The 16,213-nt window shown below is 37.9% G+C and overlaps 1 long non-coding RNA gene across 3 annotated transcripts in view; it reads left to right on the top strand.

Moving 5' to 3' along the window:
- LOC122237438 overlaps positions 1-15,814 on the top strand; it is a 60,703-nt gene extending 44,889 nt beyond the window's left edge. The window contains exon 5 of one of the 3 annotated variants that reach the window (XR_006216009.1): positions 15,494-15,814. This is a non-coding gene — a long non-coding RNA (uncharacterized LOC122237438). The remainder of the gene's footprint in view (positions 1-15,493) is intronic. The other 2 variants (XR_006216011.1, XR_006216010.1) reach the window with 2 other exon arrangements.
- The last annotated feature ends 399 nt before the right edge of the window (positions 15,815-16,213 follow it).

Raw genomic sequence — 16,213 nt, 5'->3', positions numbered from 1 at the left:
CTCTCTAGCTAAGCCTGAGACCGATGCTTTATGATAAGGCGCTGGTTCTTAAATACTTGAAATAAATAACAACCTGAAGGTTGTTTAGCTTAATTAAAAACGCATGCCTACCCTCTCAGCCATTGCAGATTCAGAGCATAAGAGAGGATGTCCTTGCCTGTGAAGAATTTATAGCCAGGGGAGACAAAAAGAACTACTTAAAGTGGTCAGCAAAATTCCTCTGTTTTCCGAACAAGAGGCTAATCCAGTTTAGGTAAATTGTGGCATGTTGGATAAGCACACTTGTTAATAGGCTGATCACTCATTTTTTCCTGGATTTCTACTAAAGAAAGCCAGCAGTCAGCATATAATAAAAAGGTGGATTTGGGCTAGCATGCTTAGCAATTTCCCCAGACACAACAATCTTACCTGTGGGCAGACCTGTTAGTTATTTAGAAAGTAAGAATGATTGACTCTTTTCACCTCTTTTACTTGCTTTCTGATTACTTCACTTACTTGAAAAAGACTGCCATCGCCAAATATTTTTGTTGTTACTGTAGTCAAGTTGTGAGAACAAACAGTAGTAATTAAACTTGAAAGACATGTACTTCCATCAAGGACTAAATATATATGTGCATTCTCTTCTTTTCTCTTATAGGAGTGTGTGTGTGTGTGTGTGTGTGTGTGTGTGTGTATGGAACCTGATCATGGTTGTCACCGCTCAATGATAGAACAAAGAATCCGTGGGAGTAAATAAATAAAATATCGTTCATTAGATAAACCTTAAGCAAAATATTCGGAACTAGCCATTTTATTTGTTTTTCCTATAGCCATCATTCAAATATTGACAGTAACATTCAGGAAGCGTTACCTAGCATGGGTATCATTTTACAACATTGTGTGTACATGGTCTTTTGTTGGAGACAATGTGAAGTCAACAAAAGAACCAAAACTGACCATTCACACTGTGACACAAGTGTACTTTATCAGAGAGATGTGCACACACATGCACACACACTGCACTCGTGCACGTGCACACCTACATGCACACCACCCACACGCATGCCTACTGACCTCTAAAAACCAGATATCGGTGTTGTGTTTCACTCAGAGTGCCCAAACCCATCCTCTCCACACAGGTATTTTAGTTTATTTCCCCTCAATGATCCTAGGCTTTCAAACATCATATCCTAGATAAGAGCTATCTTCTGAATCCTTATCTTATGTTTCTGACCCCAAAACACAAATATTTCAGAAGCAATGGAAAAAAAAAAAAAAAAAAGCACATCTCACTCATTGGCAGGAAGACAGGAAAAAGGTTTAACAGCAAGAGCACAACACTTATCTTGATCAGTTATCCAGCCACACATGGATCCAGTCAGACTCGGGCTCAAATTCTCTCTCTTTAAAATTTCTTTAGGCAAAACCTATAGCGGGATGAGCATCTCTCCCTGCCTTCAATATAAAAGTTATACTAAGTATTAAATGACACAATTACACAAAGACTTTTCTAAACCTTAAAGTGCCATGTAAGTGTGAATTATTATTATTTATTGCTCATTAACCATTTCCCTGTATGAAAATCCTAACTTGTAATTATGGAAACTTTGGTCATCCAGTATCTTCAAAGTCTCTTCTATTAAATTGTTTACAATTCTATGATTCCCATCATTCTCTGAACAGCTATGAAGTTCACTGTGACCAAGTGAAAGTCTTAGAGAAACTAAAATACCCTCCCTCTCCAGTTAAAGTTCAAGTTAAAATGATCAGAAAGCTCCTGACAAACGTATTACCCATATTTTTTTTTATTTTATTAAAATGTAATTTAGGGGAGATAAGTCACGTAAACATACACTCAGTGAATTTAGACAAACGCATATACTTATGTAACTGACACCATCATCAAGATACAGAACATTATCATCACCCCCAAAATTCTCCTTGCCTCTTCTCAATTTATCCCAACTAAGGCCCCAGGCAGCCAACGATCTGCTGTCATTATATATTTTCTAGGCTTCCATATAAATGCAATCACACTGCATACATTCTTATCATCTAGCTTCTTTACACTGGAATAGTGTTTTAAGATTCATCCATGTTGTGGCAATCATTTAGCCTTCTTTGCTACCGAATACTATTCATGGTGTGTATATATCAAAATTTGTTTATCCATTCACCTGTTGATGGACTTTGGGTTGTTGTCATGGCCTTTTATGGATAAAGTTGCCATGACTATTTTCACACTTGCTGCTATGAACTACATTGTGTCTCCCCCAACCAAATTCACATGGTAAAGCCCTAATCCCCGGTATGATGGTATTTGGAGATGGGGATTTGGCAAAGTAACCAAGTTTAGATGAGGCCATGAGGGAAGGCCTCCATGATGGGATTAGCGGTCTTATAAAATGAGACAGGATGCTCACTCTTTCTGTTTGCCATGGGAGAACACAGTAGGAAAGTGTCCATCTACAAGCCAGGGCCACACTGGTATCCTGGTAGTAGACTTTCGGCCTCCAGAACTGTGACCAACACATTTCTGTGGTTCAAGCCACCCAACTATGGGTGGCTTCTTTTGTTATCACAGCAAAAGCTGATTGGCACTGGCCTTTGAGCATGCGTTTTCAATTCTCCTTAGTAAATTCATAGAGATGAATGGAATTATGGGTATGGTAGGTATGTGATAACTATGTTAACTGATTGACAAAGTGTGTCTCAAAGCGTTAATCATCGTACATTCCACTGTAATTTTTCCATTGTGCCACTGTGAATGCCAGTTGTCCTACCTTGTCCAAAATACTTTGTTGTAAGTTTTATCCTCCCATAATTAAGAAAAAAACAAGCATAAAACAAAGTTTAAAAAATGTGCTATGAACGTCTGTATTCAACCCCCTAGATTGTACCATTAATATATTTTTTATCACATATCTATTCTTCTACATATCCATTAATTCGACTTATTTTTGGTGCACCTCAACGTTAATTGCAGACATAGGTACACCCTTTCTGTAAACTTCAACGTTCAAATCATTAAATAGAATTCAGCATTTATAGATATATTTTTTAATTTTGAGATGAATTTTAAATACAGTTAAATGCACAAATGTAAATAAATGTGCCTCTGCTGAGTTTTGAAAAATGCTGGTGGACCATTCCCTGGAAAGAATTAAAACACTGAGATCATTCCAAGGTTCTTTTTGGAACCTTAACAGCTAATGGAAATCAATATTCAGATTTTTTCCACTGTAGATGAATTCTGCTTGTTCTGTTTTTTATCTTGTTTTTTTTTTTTTTTTTTTTTTTTTTTTTTTAATTCATCCAGCATCATGCTGAAACATACCTACTAAATCAGGCAGCATACTCTTTTTTATCACTGGGCATGCGCAATCTCCTCCAGACTGCCATCAATGCGTGTGACTGTGATCCCCAGCTTGGCTTCCTAGGAGTCACTGCCCCTGGTGAGAGTAGCTTACTGAGCAGCCAGTGTTTGGTCAGACTTTTTGCATAAGTTCCTAGTCCCGGTGAGGCTTCTGCCTCCTGTTGAAGGGACTGTGTGTGGTTTATGGAATGTCCCCAAGTCTGTCCCAAGTCTTATTTGATTCATGCAGCCTGGTACCTGCTACATAACCTTGCTGACCTCTAGGGCTGACTGTAATTCCAAGAAGGCTCTTCCTAGCTTTCTCTTTCCCTAATTATCGGTGACACTTTGGGTTGCTTTGCTCTTTGTTGCCACCAGGATTATGGAGCCATGAAGGCCCTTCTCAGTGCTCTCTTGCAAGTGTTGGTGTTTTGTGTGTTTGCTGATTTTGTTTTTTAATCAACACCCTTAGGCATGGAATTCTCCATGCTTTGTTCCAAATAAGGTTTGTACCCTCAGGCAAAGCTTGAGGGCCTTTGGACAGTGAGTACCTCCCAACAGAAGCTCTGTAACAATGTACCTGGGCAGGGTTCAACAACAGTGGCCTACAACTTCCAGAGGGACGCCACTGCTCTTTGAGTGGATACTTTGGGGCAGGGGAGTGGTAGCTCTTGCTTCTCTGGGCTTGTCCATTTAGGCATGGAAGCTCTCCTTTCTAAGTGAGCTGGAGCAGGGATGACAGAGGCTCAGTATTCTCAGTCTGAAGCAGAATCTCTACCCTATGACTAGGGGCTGGGTGGAGGAGAGGAGTGCCGTGTCAGTCTGACAGTCGCCTCAGTGGAAGCAGCTAGGAAAAGAGCTTTTGCAGCATGGGGCTGTGAGGGATGAGGAATACCACAAGCCTGCTCTCCCATAGAGGCAGCTCCGGGATGGGAGCTTGAAGCACAAGGACTCCTTCCCTGCCCACGCCTGTCCATTTTCTTGGTTACCCCCCTCCTGCAGCAGGGCCCCAAAGTAGTTTCTGTAAGGTGGACCTTCAGTGCTGAGAGAGGGAGTTGTAGCTCAAACACCAATTATTCTTGCTGTTCTTACTGAGAATAATTACAAATCTTGAATGGATGGCTTTACATTTGCTGTACCCTTTAGGAAAATTTTCCGTAAATCTTTAAATTATCATTTTTGGTAATTTTCTCTGGTTAAATATAGATTTTATTAGGAAGGGGCTGCACTTCTCACCCACAATTCCAGAAGCGGAGCCTGGGATGGAGCCTCTTTCATTCCATAGATTGGTAATTTGTGTTTTCTCTCTGATTTTCTTGATCAGCCTAGGAAAATGTTCATAAATTTTAGGTGAAGTTAGTAAACAGCCACTTTTTGTTTTCATTGGATTTTTTTTTTTTTGTGCATTTTTCTCTTTCCTTTCTTTAGCTTTTATTATTTTTTTTCCTCTGTTTACTTGGTTTCCTTTTTTTTCCTTTTCTTTTCATAGCTTCTAAAGGCAGAAGTTTAGGTTATTGGTTTCAGACCTTTCCTCTCTTCTAATACAGTAATTGAAAGCACTAAATTTCCCTTTAATCCCTTTGTTAGCCACATCTCACAAATGTTCACTCTGTTCAAATTTTTTTTTTTTAATTTCCCTTTTGATTTCTTTGACTTTGAGTTGTTTATGGGTAGTTTTCTAAATATTTGGAGATTTTACAGATATTAATTTGTTACTGATTTCTAGTTTAATTATTCTGTGATAGTTAAACTATGTATGTTTTCAGTCATTTTCAATTTATGGAGAGTCCTTTCATGCCCCAGTGTTTTGTCTCTGTTGATGATTGTTTCACTTTGATTTGAAAATAAAATTTGTTCTACTCTTAGTGGTGGAGTGTTATGAAGAATGCAATATGGCCAAATTGGTTAACAGTCAGTTGTATCAGTCTTATTGTATCAATTACTGAGAGGGTGCATTGTTTGTACCAGTAAGTCAAATTTTGGTTAGGTACATTCCCACTACCTTCTGTGTGCCCTCTTATCGCTGCATCCAAAGCTATTCTTATTCAGAATATTGAGAAAGTCCATTTCCAAATTTCCTGTGGAATGAGTGGCTCCTTCCTGAAGGTTTAGAATTCTGCTTTCTCCAACCTCATAAACAAAACAAAGCATCCATTCATCTTCCAGGTTCCAAAACTTTCATGAAATCTTCTGTCTCTTGTCACCGCCTATCTCATTCTCTTCTTCTTTTTCTTTGAGGCTATGCCTTTTTGGTCTTATTGTCAGTTTAGTGTGGATTCGGGAGAGTCAACTAGATATATCGAAGTATCCATCATGTTTAACTGGATTAGTTACTAGAGTGAAGTTTAAAAAAAAAATCCAGTGTTCAATATTTTTTTTTTTAAAATAGCCTAGTAATTTATGGTAATATAGCTAATTAGAACAGCGGGCCATAACTAAAATGATTTTTATAAAGGCCACATACTTACATAGAAAATGCTTATGATGAGGAAAGGATAATCGATTTTACATTTAAACTGATTCCAATGATATTTTGACATGCTCCTGAATAAGAAAGCAGTAAGAATTAAATGGTACACTGCAAGATGTTAACAATGTATAGGAGTGCTAAAACTATAAATCGCTCTCAATCTCTTTTCATTTTTGTATTCTCTGCGTTTACTGCAATGGGTGGATAATACTTTCACAATGAAAAAGAAATTGGACAATAGAATAACCATATGGAAAAATGTCTTAAATACAGGAAAGCTTAATTTCTAACTCTTTTGCAAAGATCAACAGTGCCCCTCTTCATGCCTAGCTGACCAATTGTTTCTACCAGCTGGGCACACTGGCAATCCACCAAGAGAATGGAGATCACACCTAATTTCCATAATTATGGAAATTGTTTAGCAGCTGCTATTTCTTTTCTTTTTAACCTTTCTATAGAGATATGTATTTTGTAAAAGAATTTGAGAATAATAATTAGTCTATCTTTGGACCAGCAGTATAGACAATGTAGACAGCCTGGCATTAACTAGCTACCTAACTCAAAGGGAGAAATATATCCTTTCTCAATATAAATATTTTTATCTCTTGGAAAAATGGTTGACTCCAATACAGTTATTATAAACAATGATGTACTCACTTTATATATGATAACTGAGAAATCTATCTGGAATGACTTATACCGGTTGTTTTCAAATTTTCTTAGTGAATGGTTCATTTAACATCTCAGTAATCTTTTTTTCCCATGGCACACCTTAGGTCAAAGAAGTCTCTAATAATTCCATTTGTTTATTAAAAGTTTCAGACAACTGAAGAAGTATTAATTATCCTAAACACGTAATAGAGTTTTGGAAGAATAGTTTATGCCAAACGAGATAAAAAATAATTCTGTTTTCCTCTTAAATAATCACAATTTCTAACACTAAAACTTCTTTTTGGGCTCTCTACCACCTCTCAAACCTTGGAGTCAGATTGGACACCACCATCTTCATTTCCTGTTCTATCCTGATTGTCTTGTTTTTGTTTGGTACTTGCATTTCATTATGGCAACCAACAGAAACCCAGCTTCACAATGACAGCATCAAAAGATACGTAATGGGATCCAATGTTGAAACTGAAACATCTCAAGGTCATGTTTGTATAGTTCCTAAAAGACATTGAATACCCTCCCTTTTTCTTAAAAAAATTAAACTGTCCCTCAGAGTCCTCTGTGTGGTTCCCCAGGATGCTTCAACACATGGTTTTGGAACCATGGATTTACAAAGCATATCTAGAAATAATTAGAAAGCTAATATCTATTCAGCTCTTTTGGAGACATGCTTAAAGACATGAGAAGATCCTTCCATGAAATTTTATAAAAACCAGAGCTAAATGCCCTAAATTGTATCTAATTCAATTAACCTGCTTCATGGATGAAAACATTGGAACAAGTACATCACAAGATTAGGCTTGCTAAAGGACACAGAGCTAATTAGTAGAATAATCACTGTTATATCACTTGTGATATTTTATTACAATATTCTATTGACTTACCAACTTTGATTATTGAATAACAAGAATCATGTCTGCTCAGGGATCAGGGTCTTTCAACTCCTAGTTTTGACAAGGGTCATTGTATGTACTCAATAAGTGTCTCTTTACTTATTAAAAAGTTTAGATAGGCATTCATGGGAATTCATGTTTAGTTCTTTATTCACATCAAGGTATATTTGAGAAAAGGGGTGCCTGGGTGGCTCAGTCGGTTGGGCGTCCGACTTCGGCTCAGGTCATGATCTCACAGTTCGTGAGTTCAAGCCCCGCGTCGGGCTCTGTGCTGACAGCTCAGAGCCTGGAGCCTGCTTCCCATTCTGTGTCTCCCTCTCCCTGCCCCTTTCCTCTCATACTCTGTACCTCTCTGTCTCTCAAAAAATGAATAAACATTAAAAAAAATGAAAAAAAAAATTTGAGAAAATCATTTCTATAGTCACATGATACAAAATACAAAATTTAATTTGTTCACTAATTTGATAGAAAAATGGGCCATCTTCTTGGCTCTTGACACCAAATCTTTAAAACTATTCACATTTCATTAGAATAAATTTCAGAGTATCAACACTGATAAGTATCCATTTGAATCTAACCAACTTTCGTCTTATTAATCTAAAATTTGATTATTTCATACAATCAACCATCTGTTTTTATGGCAGTTAGCTGCAAAACATGTAAACAAAACCAAGAAATTGTCCCTAAAAATAATTGACTATTAACTACCTCAAGATTAATATAGAACTGCATATATTATTTCATTGACATGTTCCTTGATTCAGTCTACCAGCTTAACTAAAATTCTTTTCATTGTTATATGCCATTGTAGTTCCTGGGACTTCAAAGTAATATAAAACGCTTATTGTCAGTAATTTAAAATTTAGTTAATTCACAGGAATATAAACAACTAGCTATAATAAAATATAAAACAGGCTATAGCAGAGCTATCATGATACTACAGATGTGGAACAGTCTGTTCCATCTATATAGTTCAAAGAGGACTTCAGAGAGGAGGGACAATGGAACAAAGGAAGAAAGAGTCTGCTCAGGATGAAGGAAAAGTATGACTCTAAATAAAGAATCATAAATGTTTAGGACATTTTGGGGAGAAAACGCTTAGCTATACATGCTGAAGACTGGAAAGGAGAGGAGATAAAGGCAGAGCATTACTCTGGAAAGGAACAGTTGAGAAAACTGAGTCTCCTAGGAGAGCAACTCATAGTCCCCAGTAGGGGGTGGGGGGACTCATCCTCTTGCACTCAGACTCCCATAAGGCTCTCCATATAGAGTATGTTTCCTTGTAGTAAATGCTGAGTTCTGCATCCAATTTAGGTCTTCACCTAAAGTTCTAACCATCATCTGACTCTGGGATCCCATATACTTTCCCAGGTCTTATATCTCCATCATAAAATGTGCATAATAGAAATTCTGAAGTGTTTGTATGAAAATTAAATGACAGAACACATTTATATTGCCTAGTACAATGACTAGCTCACAGAAGTTGTTTGAAAGAAAGAAAGAAAGAAAGAAAGAAAAAAAGAAAGAAAGAAAGAAAGAAAAGAAAAATTAGATTATCCCTCCCATTCAAAATCCATTAAGTTGCACAATTTAGCATTTCCACACTAATGTTTTAATATACTTGTGGCATTTTCCTTAAGGCAAAGTTAACAAAATCCAGTAACCGCAAGAGATGATAATTAACACAGCTGGGGGAAGATAACAGAATTTAAGTTGATATGACTATCTTGTGCCTTTGGTAGAAACTAAAGAATTGGACAGCTCATGCCCAACCTAAAGAGATATCCAATGTTAAGTCCAAGTTGATGTGGAAAGACGTCCTCTTGAAATGCAGGCCTAGTTTTGTCAGATCTTCCAGTTTTTCAAGAGAGGCTAGAAATCTGGATTTTTAATGTGGAATTTTCAAATACGCAAATGTTTTCTTTTAGCATTAATCACATACCTTCTGTACCCCCTAAATCAACAGGCCTTCAATTCCATGGCTACTCTGGGCCAGTGTTAGAGGAATGTTTTATTTTTATGCCAAGCTATAGAAGCTTTTCATAATTTTGCCACTCTTTACTGTTTACATTCACATAAATGAACTGTCCTCTACTATGCCTGCCAGCTAGCTAAAATGACCTTGAGGAAATGCACATTGTTCATACATCTTACCTGGGGGTATCAAAGGAAAAAGGGAGGTTGAACTGAGTTCACTTCCTTGAGTGTTTTGGTCATTCCAAATACAGTGAAAACAGGGTAAGTTCTGGGGAAGGTGACCATTTTGCATAGTAATTAGTCTCCAAGATGACAAATGAGGTGAGACTTTGCTCCCTTTCCACCCTTATGAACTTTCTGGGCTCTAGGCATTGGGTGCCCTGATTGGCCAGGAACACAGCTACAGAGTGCAGTAATAGAGTAAAGGAGAAAGGAAGGAAGATTTCCCAAGAGGCAGATTTCCATGGAGAAAGCCTGAGGCACTTAGGGAAACCAATTACTCCTTGCATCTGGGGCAATGCTTCCTCCCAAGCCTGGCACTCAACCCAGACCACCTTGGGCTGAGATTGGGCAATTTCCATCATTTGCCCTCATGTGCTCATTTCCCTCCTGTAACTTTGATTAATTTTTTCCCACTATTTGTCTTCTTCTCCTGTTTATTTCTTGTCAAATGGAGTTTATCAGCTAGAGTAAAAATTTATCCAGTTGTCTCTTTAGAAAAAAGCCATTATGAAACATTAATATGAATTAACAGTGGAGGTAATTATGGCACCATATTTTTGGACACTATTCTGGTGACCATTTGGGTTTGTGTATTTATTTGATTGCCTCTCTTATTGTCCCAAGGCTGCTCAGAGAGTAGCAGCCTATTTAGTATTTGGAGATCTGGGTTGAATCACTCTAACAATGTAACAATAAGAAATTATTTAACTTTTCTGAAAGTTGGGCTTTTCATTTCTCAGTTGAAACATTTTTAACTCTGTTACCGTTGCATTGCTCTGGGGATTAACGTAGTTAATTTAGATAAAATCACTACTATTCTCTCCCCCCTCTCCCCCCCCCGCACTGAAAACTGATTTGAATTAGCCCATTCACATGGGCCTCCCCCACTACACACACAAGATTTACAAAAGGTAGAAAAAATAAATAAATCTATTCCACGCAAAAGCTAACCAAGAGCTTATAGTCTAGATCAGGGAAAACTAACAGTGATCTTAACTAAGTCTACCTGAATCTGCATAGTTATTACAAATGTTAAATTTTGCTCTGACTAGTCTAAGATACAAGGGGAAAAGGAGGGCATGGTCATTGGTAAAACTCATTCTTCTTTATTCACAGCTGATGAATGCTCTTAGTTTTCTGAAGACGCAAACTTCAGAATTCTGCTATAATTTTTGTATATAGGATGTCTTCTATTGAGGCTTTAAGATATTTTACAATGTCTTGATGTGTAACCTATTGTAAAATAAAATCCAATTGGGGGTGGCACCTGGGTGGCATAGTCGTTTGGCGTCTGACTCTTGATCTTGGCTCAGGTCATCATCTCACTGTTCTTGCGTTCGAGCCCCACATCAGGCTCGACACTGATGGCAGAGAGCCTGCTCGGGATCCTACCTCGCCTTCTCTCTGACCCTCCCTGCCTGTGCTCTCTCTCTCTCTCTCTCAAAATAAATAAATAAGCTTAAAAAAAGCCCAATGGAATCACATCATATCCATTATTGCCATTTACCTATATTTGATTTTTTTTTGTTTTTAAGTTTTATTTACCTACCACAGAACTGCAAGCTGACTGGGATATGTGGATCATCTCAGGTCCTAACTACATTAGATTATTTGTTTTCTCATCACAATCGTGAGATCACAACAAGCAAAGGATAGTACGCATGAGAAATATTTGGGGGGCGGGGAGAGGGCAGAAAGATAGAATAGACTCCAAATATTCCTCAGTCTTTGATATGTAACTGGTGCCTTTGCCATTGGGCATGTGGACAAACAGCTTTAGTGATTACTTCCACGGATTTCTTTGACCTAAAACTTTTTCTTTTAATGTGAGGTTAGAAAGTGCTATGACATCCTACACCTGAATCTGAGAACTAGAATTTCACAGGATGTACTATTTTGAATTGAGCTTCAGATTAGTAAAGAAGTACGCATTAAACATGTATTCAAAAATGTTAACAATGTAAAGCGGTTATGCAGAGTACTTAAACTAAAGTATAACATGATTACGGAGGCATTCATTTCTGTGGTTTATTACACTGGCATCGAGCCGCTATGCCTTCTGAAAAGCACAGACTGAGTACAAAACTGGTTCGGAAAAAAGAAAAGGAGTGAGGTACCAATCACAATCACTCGACATTTACAGAGTCAGTAAAAGGGATGAAACATGCACACACACAAAAAAAGACTTCTATTCTTTAGGCCGAGCTCCTTTTAAATAGAGTTATTCTTGACACTCTGGCTGAAAAATAAAATCCATCAGAGGAATAAATATTCAACAGGAGGAGAGCCCAAATAGCCACAAGATAAATTAGCAGTAAGGGATGGTCTTCCCTCTCTTACCAATGGGGGAAATATCATTCAGCACTTTCTGGGGGTTTCCTTTCAATGTCACCATAATAATGAAAACCAGTTAGGGCGAAACTACTGAATACCATAGCCTTGAATTTTATCCAGAGACATTTTTAAAGCTATAATATTCAACTTAAGATGCCACTAAAACGTATTGCCTCATTTTTGTAAAGTAGTTTGCTTTTCCAGGAAAAATAATTGCTCTATGCAAAGAAAATGTGCCTTAGTTTCTGCAGAATAAGGATGTTTCTCCATATATGAATTAATATATATGGTTACATATTTATTTTGCCACATAAACATTGGGTTTTTATATACAAATGCACTTTTGCAAAGTAAACAGTAAAACTACTGTATTCTCTTTGGTTCCCAAGAGGGAGAGCAGAGAAAAGAACAGGAGTCTTGCTTTCTTTCTCTGTTAGACTTCCATGCCTCATTCATGAACTTTCTCCATCATGACTCCCTCTATTGAAGCTTTCCATCATACTGACAGGATGGAATCATTTCTTCAAAATTTCACAGATTTTCCTAGTGATTATTCGAAGCAGCCTCTATATACCACGAATCTTGACTCTCCGTGGGCAAAGCTTAGCCCCGGAGAGGCAAGTCTCTTGAAGGCAGAGATTATGTCCACCCTGCACCAGAAATGTGCTTTCGTGTGTGCATGCCAGGTGCAGAGGTGACTGGTGTAATTATACCTGAAGGAAAACCTCAGAGTAACCTCCACCCAACCTGGTTGTGAAAAGAGTACGTTTCCATTTCAAAATGATAATAACAAGCTTTCTGTGATCCCAAAGGCACCTGCATCCCTGTGTCCCCTGCCCTGGAGTGACTCACGCCAAGTATAAGAAAAGGTTCAACTCCCTCGAAACGCACATGCTTGCACATCTCCTACAATGTTACAAATGTCCTTCAAGCACCCATCTTCCCTAGAAGGGAGTCTTCCTTCTCCAAGTGAAATGTTAAATCCATCCATTAGCATAACTGCTTTGGCTGTTGCTAGAGGTGCCATTTAGACTCTACCTGACTCTACCTGACTCTACAGGGTTTAATAAATGTCCTCTGTTTCAATAATAATTTGCAAGTAAAAAATTCCCCCTGCTAGGGTCCTGCTGCCTCTTGTCAGACTTCAAGCTTGCAGCTCTTTTCAGTCTGATCTGCTCAGATACCTTCTCCAACACTGTTCCACCATCACAAACCTCTAACCAGCCACCCTTCACCAAGCCTGTGGGTTTAGCACAGATGCCAACCCATATTTCACTCTTAGGGAGTTCTTTCCCCAGACCCCTGTTATTTTCCCGCAGCAGATCGATAATAGGGTCATTCAGTTCGGATAAACTGTTTTCCATATCTTGGATTCTGAGGATATACAAGGACTGGAATCACGGTCCCTTCCTTCCTGGAGGTCCCCGCACTCCAGTGTAAATTGTCCACTTCTGCTCTAGCGTCTGTATTTGGGAATGGCGGGTGGCATTCTCTGAACCACAGCAAACCCATTACATCCTTCCACCTAAGCAATTGGTTATCTACTCAACTCATATTTGCGTAATGAAAATGAAAGGAAACCTCTAAATGGTTCCTCCCATAGTCATGAAACTCTGCTTCAAGGATGATGGCTGTTCTCTACTCGGGCACATGGCAGTGACAAGCGTAATTATGATTTATTCTTAGATAATCACAAATGGCAGTTCTGGAGCCGAGCCAGACTTCTCCCTCGGGCCCAGTGTGCAAAAGCAACAAAGGCTAAGACCATGTCAAAAGCACACGTGGCATGGAAGAGGCAGGATAATTTCTCCTTTACTACCAAAAGGACAGTTGTGTTCCAAATCTGCTTCTGACACTCTGTGTGTGACAAAGTACAGCTAGCCCTCTCTGGGCATTAGTTTCCCCATCTGTCATGTAGAGGATCCCGACGCAGCTGAACAAATTAGATTAAGTTATTATTTGTCAGTGACACAACGTTTTTGTATTATAAATGTTCAAAATATATCGGTGGAGAAGACAGTCACGTGTACAACTGAACCTCAAATAAATCAAAACAGGATCATCACAATAGAATTACAGACGAAGTTCAATGCAAACACTGCAAGGTCTGACTTCGCTGAGGGAAACAACAGTTTAACGAAATCACAGATCTGGAGAACAGCAGGATTGGAGTTTTAAGTGAGCATTTTCTGAGTCCAAGCCTTAAGCTTTTTCTACTTCAACACGGCTATCCACGACGACCGCATAAAGATGGGACTGGGTATTACTTATGACGGGAATTTTCCAACTAAAAATTGTTTTTAACATTTCATGTATAAATGCTACTAACTATAATAATTTTGACATATTCCGGGTCCCTCACAGTTCTACTGTGGACCCTGATCTGCATGGGGGAAATGTGTTATTTCCAATGGAGTAGGAAATACATCAGCTTTGGAGTATATTGTTAGTTATTTCAGCTCTCTGAGCTGCAATTTCGTCATCTATAAAAACCTCTGCAGCCTTCAGAGAGAAATTCGATGAAAAAGTGAATGCAAAATTCCCAACATACTCTTTGCAAAAACTTGCTGCTCTAGAAAGGTCAGCTATCTCTTTTTAAGAGAAAATGTTCCTCTAACTCAATTTTGCAGAATATTAGGACCAGAAAGACCGTTAGTGATAATCTAGCTTAACTCCTTATTTTTCCAGAGGTGGAAGATAAATCCCACAGATTTGATTTGACTTTCCAAAGGTCACACAGACAGATTTAAGAAGGGGATTTGGTAATATATTTGAGATCTGTTCCTGTGTCCAGAGTAAGGTTGCAATCAATGCTTAATGGCAACACTGGCTTGGATTTTAGAGAATCTACCCCAAACCATACCTGAAAAGTGAGACAAGCTGAAAAGACGTCATTAATCATATCAATTGTGCGAAGAAAGTTGAAATGTTGGTAAAGAACAGAAATGTATTTTACAAACTCAGTAATTGTGAAGAGTTAACTACAATTTTTATCATGAGACTCATGTTTCATCTCAGTGTATGTGATGTTGAAAATTATCGGTTTTAATGGCTATCTTCATTTTCTAGAAAACCAGGTAACCAACTTTATCAGTAGAGTGCATTATAACTTAACTTTCCCTACATCAAGTTACACTTTCTTTCTGTTCAAACTCAATCTAGGAAGCACTGAGAGAGGGAAAGAGGAACTTTTCTGTAGCAGAATTACTAAAGAAATGGCAATTTATTTGGATTGATCGTCAAGTGTATTCATTATTAGTTTTGCCTTTTATGAGTTTATGGTACTTTTCAGAGAAAAGAATTATGAAATATATCCTCTGTTTTGGTAAAATTGCCAGAATGATTCTTCAGTAACACAAATAAAGCAAATAGTAATGCAACTTATGTTCTGCAGGAAGTAAGTAACCAACCCTTTTGCCTATAAAGTCCTAATTATGGCGAAACAGGTGAGCTGAAGCTGTACCTTTCAATACTCATTGATATGCTTTAACTCGACAGATTCGGTATGTATTCTTGAATGTTAATAGGTTACTTTAAGAATATTCAGCTTCACCATAAATCTCTGCTAAGCGTGGGTTCTTGTGTATTCTTTTCGAGCTTTTCTTTGGCCTCCTGAATGAAATCACCACATTCTACAACCTCAAGCTGGAACTTCCTACAACTCAGCGTGACACTGACCTCATTATCTAAGAAACTTACCAGCAACTCATCACTGAGAAGATATAACACTTTGTATGGTGTTATTTTTTTTTCTATCCCTGACATGGAAATAATCCAAAATTAAAATGCAGAGCATCTTCCCAACCAACTACCTCCATGGATTTCACATTCTTGACTGTAGAATATTTTTGCTGAATGCTACTTATATGTAGTTCTACACATTTTCTGCATAAATGGGCACAACAGACAAAGGGACTTTTAAGAAATAAACTAAATGTGCCTAATAGAGGATTTATTCATAAATAAAATTAAAATATTATATGCAGTGACATGTTAAATAACACCTAATAAGAAATCATACAGAAAAGTAAGGTCATTTTAGTGATATGTCATTTTGAATTAGGGGGAGAGGGTATTTATTAGTGTTACAGTATTATTAAGCCTGTAACATACTAAATTACCTGTTGGTTTTATTTTGGTCACCTGTATCAATAAAACTTTGATTCACACATTTAAATAACTATACACAGTGACAATGTTTAATTAAGTAAAGAATGCAGAAGAAGGGGGCACCTGGATGGCTCAGACTCTTGATTTCCGCTCAGGTCACGATCTCATGGTTTGTGAGTATGAGCCCTGCATCGGGCACTGCCCTGA

Source organism: Panthera tigris, chromosome A3 (genome assembly GCF_018350195.1).
Source record: "Panthera tigris isolate Pti1 chromosome A3, P.tigris_Pti1_mat1.1, whole genome shotgun sequence".
NCBI classification, from domain to species: domain Eukaryota; kingdom Metazoa; phylum Chordata; class Mammalia; order Carnivora; family Felidae; genus Panthera; species Panthera tigris.
The sequence above is the reverse complement of the archived record's forward strand: the minus strand, read 5'-3'. Positions and strand labels throughout refer to the sequence as shown.